Source organism: Pteropus vampyrus, unplaced genomic scaffold, assembly GCF_000151845.1.
Source record: "Pteropus vampyrus isolate Shadow unplaced genomic scaffold, Pvam_2.0 Scaffold184, whole genome shotgun sequence".
In the NCBI taxonomy this organism is placed as follows: domain Eukaryota; kingdom Metazoa; phylum Chordata; class Mammalia; order Chiroptera; family Pteropodidae; genus Pteropus; species Pteropus vampyrus.
The window spans coordinates 180,188-188,207 of record NW_011888965.1 but is presented as its reverse complement, the minus strand read 5'-3'; positions in this window follow the sequence as shown (position 1 = coordinate 188,207).

Genomic DNA, 8,020 nt, shown 5'->3' with positions numbered 1-8,020 from the left:
GCTTTTACTTCCTTTGCTTTTGAGGTCAAATTCATCAAATCCCTTTTCAGCCCAAGATCCTTGAGTTGAGTTCCTATGTTTTCTTCTATGCATTTTATTGTTTCTGGTCTTATATGTAGGTCTTTAATCCATTCTGAGTTACTTTTGGTATGTGGTGATAGACAACAGTCTAGTTTCATTCTTTTGCAGGTGGCTTTCCAGTTGTCCCAGCACCGTTTATTGAAGAGGCTTTCCTTTCTCCACTGTATGTTTTTTGCTTCTTTGTCAAAAATTATTTGGCCATATAAAGATGGGTTTACTTCTGGACGCTCGATTCTGTTCCACTCGTCCACATGTCTGTTTTCCTGCCAATATCATGCCATTTTGATTACTGTCACTTTGTAGTATAATTTGAAGTCAGGCTCAGTTTTTTTTTTTTTCTTTCTCATGTGGCTTTGGTAATTCGGGGTCTTTTATGCTTGAATACAAATCTGATGACTTTTTGTTCTATTTATTTAAAAAATGCCGATGAAATTTTGATGGGGATTGCATTAAATCTGTATAATTCTTTAGGTAATATGGTCATTTTAACTATGTTGATTCTTCCAGTCCAAAACCAGAGAATATCTTTTCATTTCTTTGTATATTCTTTGATCTCTTTTAATAGGGTCTTACAGTTTCATTATATAGGTCCTTCACTTATCCTGTTAAATTTCTTCCTAGATATTTTATTCTTTATGCTGTAATTGCAAAAGGAATTATTTTTTCCATTTCTTTTTCTGACGCTTCATTACTAGAGTATAGGAACGCTATGGAATTTCAAACGTTGATTTTGTATCCAGAGAATTTACTTTATTAGCTTATTGTTTCTTGTAGTGTTCTCATGGAGTCTTTAGGGTTTTCTATATAGAGAAATATGTCATCTGCAAGTAGTGACAGTTTGACTTCTTTGTTTCACTTGCCTTATTGCACTAGCCAGGACCTCCAATATTAAATCGAATAACAGCGGCGATAGTGGACGGACGGCCTTGCCTCGTTCCTGATCTTAGAGGAAAGATTTTTAGTTTTTCACCATTAAGTATAATTTTGGCTGAAGGTTTGTCATATATGGCCTTTATTATGTTAAGGTATTTTCCTTCTATACTGATTTTGTTAAGTGTTTTGATCATAAATAGGTGCTGTATCTTGTGGAAGGCTCTTTCTGCATCTATTAATATGATTATATGATTCTTATTTTTTAATTTGTTATATGGTGTATCACATTAATTGATTTGCATATGTTGAAACATCCCTATGCCTCTGAGATGAAGTCCACTTGATCATGGTGTATAATCTTTTTAATATGTTGCTGTATTCAGTTCACTAGTATCTTACTTAGGTTTTTGCATCTGTGTTCATGAGAGATATTGGTCTGTAGTTTTTTTGTGTGTGTGTGTACGTGTTATCCTTAGCAGGTTTTGGTATCAGAGTAATATTTGCCTCATAAAATGTGTTGGGAAGTATTGCCTCCTCTTTGATATTTTGGAAGAGTTTGAGGAGAATAGGTATTAAATCTTTGAATGTTCAGTAGAATTCACTGGTGAAGCCATATGGTCCTGGACATTTACTTTTTGGTAGATTTTTGAAGATCATTTCAATTTCCATACTGCTGATCTGTCTATTTAGATTTTCTAGTTCTTCTACATTCAGTCTAGGAACATTGCATTTTTCTAAGTACTGATCCATTTCTTCTAGGTTATTAAATTTGGTGTTATATACTTTTTCATAGTATTCTTGCATGATTCTTTGTATTTCTGCGATGTCAGTTGTAATTTCCCTTCTTTCATCACCAATTTTGTTTATTTATGTCCTTTCTCTTTTTTCTTGAGTGAGTCTAGCCAGGGACTTGTCAATTTTATTAACCTTCTCAAAGAACCAGCTCTTTGTTGTATTTATATTTTCTATTTTTTTGTTTGTTTTCAATTTCATTTATTTCTGCTCTAATTTTGATTATTTCTTTCCTTCTACTGACTTGTAAGATGAACGTTAGGTTGTTTATTTGGGCTCATTCTTGTTTTTGGAGATAGGCCTGTAATGATACGAACTTACCTCTTATGACCACTTTTGCCATGTCTCGAAAGTTTTGCTATGTTGTACTATCATTATCATTTGTTTCTATCTATCTCTTGATCTCTCTTTTTACTTCTTCTCTGACCCAGTTATTTTTCAGTAGCATGTTGTTTAATCTTCATATATTTTTGTTTCTTCCTGATTTCTTTCTGCAGTGGATCTCTAGTTTCAATACATTATGATCAGAGGATATGGTTGGTATGATTTCAACCTTCTTATATGTGTTGAGGCTATCTCTGTGTCCCAGTATTCAGACAATTCTTGAGAATGTTCCAAGTGCACTAGAGAAGAACGTATAAGCAGCTGTTTTGGGATGGAAGGCTCTGTAAATGTCAATTATGTACAACTGGTGTAATGTGTCATTTAAGGATATTATTTCCTTATTGATTTTCAGCTTGGATGATCTGTCCATATCTGAAAATGGGGTATTTAGGTCTCCTAAGATAGTGTTTTGGTCGGTCTCTCCCTTCAGTTCTGTTAGTAATTGCTTTACGTATTTTGGGGCTCTGTGATTGAGACCGTAGATATTAATATGTGTTATGTCTCCTTGATGCATGATTCCCTTTATCATTATGAATGTCCCTCTGTATCTTTCTTTATGTTTTTTTTTATTTTGAAGTCTATTTTGTCTGATATTAGTACTGCTACCCTTGCTTTTCTCTGAATGCCATTTCCTTGAAATATCACTTTCTACACTTTCACTCTGAATCTATATTTGTCTTTGGAGTTGAGATGTGTCTCCTGGAGGCAGCATATGGTTGGGTTTTGTTTTTTGATCCATTCTGAAACTCTTTGCCTTTTTGTTGGTGAGTTCATTCTATTTACATTTAGGGTGATTATTGAAACATGAAGTCTTCTTATAGCCATTTTATCTTTTGCTTCCTGGTAGCTCAGTGTTTCCATTGATCCCGTGTCCTTGTTCTGTTTTCTTTATTTTGTTTGGCTTTTGTGGGTTTTCCCTCTGGTCCTTCTTGTTTTATATTATATACAATGGTTCTGAAACTTTGGCCTGTGGTTACCATTATGAATATGTAAAGGATGGTGTGTGTATACACACACACACACACACACACACACACACACACACTCATCCATTTCCTCCGTGTGTGCCTTATCTCTATTTCTTTTTGCACATTTGGATCTTTGAATCCTCCTCTTTTTAGTCATTGTTATCTCAATTTGTTCCTATGTATGCTGAACGTTCATTGCTATCTTGTTATAACAATTCTCTTCTCATTATTTAAGCTTATTATGCTCTACTCTTAGTAAGGGTTGCACTCCTCTGCTTCTATTTGCCCCAAAGTCACTTTACTCCTAATTATGTTTTTTTTTTTGTCATTTTCTTTTAGGTGAACTGATCCCTTTCAGATTTCCTGTGGTGCAAGCCTCATAGGGGAGAATTCTCTCAATTTTTTATGTCTGGAAAAGTCTTAATTTCTCCTTCATATTTAAAGGAGAACTTAGCTGGATACATTATGCTAGGCTAATAGTTCCTTTTACTTAATTGTTTAAACATTTGATTCCGTTTCTCTCTGGCTTGTAAAATTTGCACTGAGAAGTCCAAGGATAATCTAATGGGCTTACATATGTGTTACCTTTCTTTCTCCCTGGCTGCCTTGAGAATTCTGTCTATGTCATTGATTTTTGATAATTTTAATACATTGTGTCTTGGTGAAGGCCTTTTTGGGTTGAGGTAATTGGGTGTTCTGTTGACTTCTTGAATTCCAAGCTCCAGCTCATTCCTTAGCTTTGGGAAATTCTCATCAACTATTTGTCTGAAAATGCTTTCTAATCTCTGTTTCTTTTCTTCACCTTTGATAATTCCCATTATTCTTATGTTTCCTCTCCTGACGATATCAGTTAGTTCTTGTATTTCTCTTTCATTATTTTTCATTCTTCGATTTCTCTCTTCTTCCTTCTTGATTTATTTTTAGATTTCTGTCTTCGATATCACTGACCCTTTCCTTCATTTGGTAGACTCTATTTCCCAAGCTTGCTATTTCATTTTTCAACTCTTGCAGTGTTTTTATCTCCAGACAATCTATTCTGTTCTTTTTGAGGGTTTAAAGCTCCTTACTAAATAACTCATTCTGCTCATCTAGTTGTTTTTTTTTTTTCAACTCCTGAAATTGTTGATGTGACTCGTTTCAAAACTCACTGTGTTTTTTCAGAGGTACCGTCCAGAATTCTCTGTTATTTAAGTCACATATTTCTATGTCTGTAAGCTTATTTTCTGGAGATTTTTCTCTTTCTTTCTGAGATGCTTGTCACCTTGGTTATTTATGGTGTTTAATGGACTATTTCTCCACCTTGGCATCAGTGGAAATGTATTTTGCTTTTTTTCCATAAAGAAGATTTATTATATAAAGTTCTCTCTTTAGCCTGTTGCAAGGAAGGTGCATTTTTTTTTGGTTTCCAGTAGGTGGTGTCTAAGCCTCTTGGATCCCTGGTTTATATAAAGTCATAATAATGTTTTTTAAATTTTCTTGTAGATATTTAATCACACTTGCTACCCTCAGTTTCAGTACCTGTCAGTGTCAGTGACAGTCTCGGCGGTGTTTGCTCAGATTCTCCTGTGGCTCTGCGGTGATTGTTTTCCGAGGGTATGAGAGGACAGGCCCTCTAGGTTGGGTTTGGGGGCTATGGCTCAGCCTCAATTTTGCAACCAAGGCCAAGAAAAATCAGCTGTTGTTCCTCTGTGATCTCGTCCTTCTCCTCTGCTTTCTGCCTTAATGACTGGACCGTGCAGCCACAGCTTTCCCAGGCAAGAATGTTCAGGGAAGTCGCTGCGGGAACTGGCCACTCCTTCTCCCCTCCCCCTTCTCCTGCAGGTAGCTCTGATGGCTGCAGAGAGGCAGCTTTTTTATTACTCCCAGTCTACCGCCCAACACCCATGGTTCTGTCCTGTGGTAGCTCTTATGCACAGATCTCACACTCAGACATGCTGGTGTGCAGTTTGGGTGTTTTTTGTTGAGTTTTAGATGTTCAGCTTATAGTTGTTTCAAGAGGAGAGATCTGGGGATGTCTCTCGCTCCTCCATGTTTCCAAAAATCCTAGAAACACTTTTCTTTACCTAATTACTTCATTTGCCCTTTTAAGAAGCTATAACATTATTAATCATATCAATTATACTTTGCCATGTATCTGCCTTGCGATAATCTGTTATTTTTTCCATAATTTTATTTTACTTATCAAGAATAGAAAATATAAAAACAATATTAGGAAATTATTACAGTGGTTAATGTGCAAAATATAATAACAGATTAAAATAATAGTTTTAAAATGTGGTGGTGCTAACATTTCTACCTGGAAAGCATTCATGCTAAGAAGATTGTCGAGCATTGTGTTTAATTTGTTAAATCCAACACTTTTTTACCTACATGAATAGTTTTCTACAATATTGTTACTATGAACTAGAGTTCATCACACACGCCAAACAAGAAATAGTTTAGTTTTTACCTCTCATACAAGTCGCAGGAAATGGGTTTATTTTGTCTTTAGATGACATACTGAATCATAGTTTCCTATATGAAATGTATCCTTAAACATCTGTTCATATATCAAATATAACAAAATAAAATTACAGAAAAAATATTTATGTGAGAGTTCTACTGGGTGACTTACAAATAAATATGGTGAACAGGATAAATGTATTTATGTTTACTCCCTCCTAAAACCTCACTATAATGTTGTTGGGAGTTTTAAGCCATACATCCATAGTCAAAGAGAATGGAAGAGGCATTGGAGAGGCAAATTTCGGAAACTGAAAATCAGATAGGTAACTGATAACTGACTTAGCAGACCCAAGAAATCTGAATCCTAGGGTAGAAGTAGAAAAAGTTGATATATCATCCAAGACTTTAGAAATTGCTAAAGGTTCCTGTGGCAGAGGGGAGAAAAACTGAGCTAAAAAATAAAAAGGTACATTGGAAAATTAAAATAAAATATCCCTATCCCTACTCTCACAGGTAGAAATTTCCTCTCCCCAGTCCAAGAGAAAACTGAAGATTTCTTCTTCTTCTTCTTCTTCTTTCTTTCTTTCTTTCTTTCTTTCTTTCTTTCTTTCTTTCTTTCTTTCTTTCTTTCTTTCTTTCTTTCTTTCTTTCTTTCTTTCTTTCTTTCTTTCTTTCTTTCTTTCTTTCTTTCTTTCTTTCTTTCTTTCTTTCTTTCTTTCTTTCTTTCTTTCTTTTTTGAAAGTTTTATTCTTTGGAAAGAATAAAATAGAAGATATTTGCACTGAGGTACACTTAGCATAGTTGAATTGGTATAATTTTTAATACAGAGAGATATATACTGAATGTTGAGTCCCCCAGCCTCTTCCCCCAGAATGATGACAGCCAAGATAATGCCACAAGGCAAACACTGAATATCCTTCTCTGGAGGATCTGACTGCCCAAGAAAAGAGACCTATGGTTATAGACACGGGGTTTTCTTACAGAAAATTACCTCGGAGAGGTAACCTTACACTGGAGAGCACAGTTTAAAACCTCTATTCTTGTATATGTACCTTCTAATCAGCTTTTTTAATGCTTCATTCTTAAATGTATGCATGTACTGAGCATTAATAGGCAGTTAAGGAAAGCAGAAATTGAAAGAATGAGAGTAAAACAAACAGAAAATAAACAAATTGGTAGAAACAAAGACCATTAATGGAATAAAAACTTACACGCACACACACACACATATGTGTGTATGTGTGTGCAGAAATGAAATAAGAACACATTATATAAGAGTGAAACATCCAGAAAATAATATAAATACTGGATATTAAAACTATGTTATAAAAAATGAAAAAAAAAATCTAGTGTGTGGTTGTGAGGTAAAGTTGAAGATATATCTCAGAAAATTAGAGCAGACAAAGAAATAGAAAATAGGAGAAGGTAAGTTAATTAAGATTAGCCCAATTCCATAGAGAAAATAGAGTGGAGAAAATCATCAAAAAAATTCAGGTAATTTTATCAGCTCTAAAATATATGAGTTTTTAGATTGGCAGGATCTATCGAGTTCTAGCACAACTTTCAAAAAATAGACTCATACTAATAGTAATAATTGACATTTATTTACATTTCTCTGAAGATTAATGATGTTGAGCATCATTTCATATGTGTATTGACTATCTTATGTCCTCTTTGGAGAAATACTGATTCAGATTTTCTGCCCATTTTTAAATTGGATTATTTGTTATTTTGGTGTTGAGTTACAAAATAGTCACAGGGGTGTGAAGTACAACACAGGGAATATAGTCATTAATATTGTAATAACTATGTATAGTGTCAGGTGGGTACTAGAATAATCGGGGGGATCACTTCATAAATTATGTAAATGTCTAACTACTATGATATAAACCTGAAACTAATATAAAATAATATTAAATGTCAACTCCAATTGATAAATTAAAAAAATAAAATTTTACTTTACAGAAAAAAAAAAAATTATTGAATGCTTTCCCCATGCTAGTCACTGTTCTAAACACTTTTCATGTGTTAACCCATTTTAATGCTTATGACATCCCCCAAAATAGTGTGTTATTATTTTTTTATCCTCATTTTTAAAGATGAGATCAATGTACAAATGAGAATTTTACATTGGTTAAGTAATTAGTCCAAGATTATGCAGAGCTGGGATTTGATTCAAAGGACTCTTAACTACTATTTTGAAGTTTTATAACACTAAGGACAAAGACAAGATTCTATAAGCATCTTGGAAAACAGAGACTTGGAAAACAGACAAATAAAATCTCTTCATTTAATTCAAAATATATATAATCAGAAGATGATTGGATTTCTTAATAGCAACACTGAAAAGTAGAAAATAACTGGTTAGTGTCTTCAAAATGTTGAAGAAAAATAGTTGCCAATATAGAATTCTAATTTTTAACTATTAGCCAAATGTGAGGATGGATTAAAGTTACTTGCAGATATGCATTATCTCT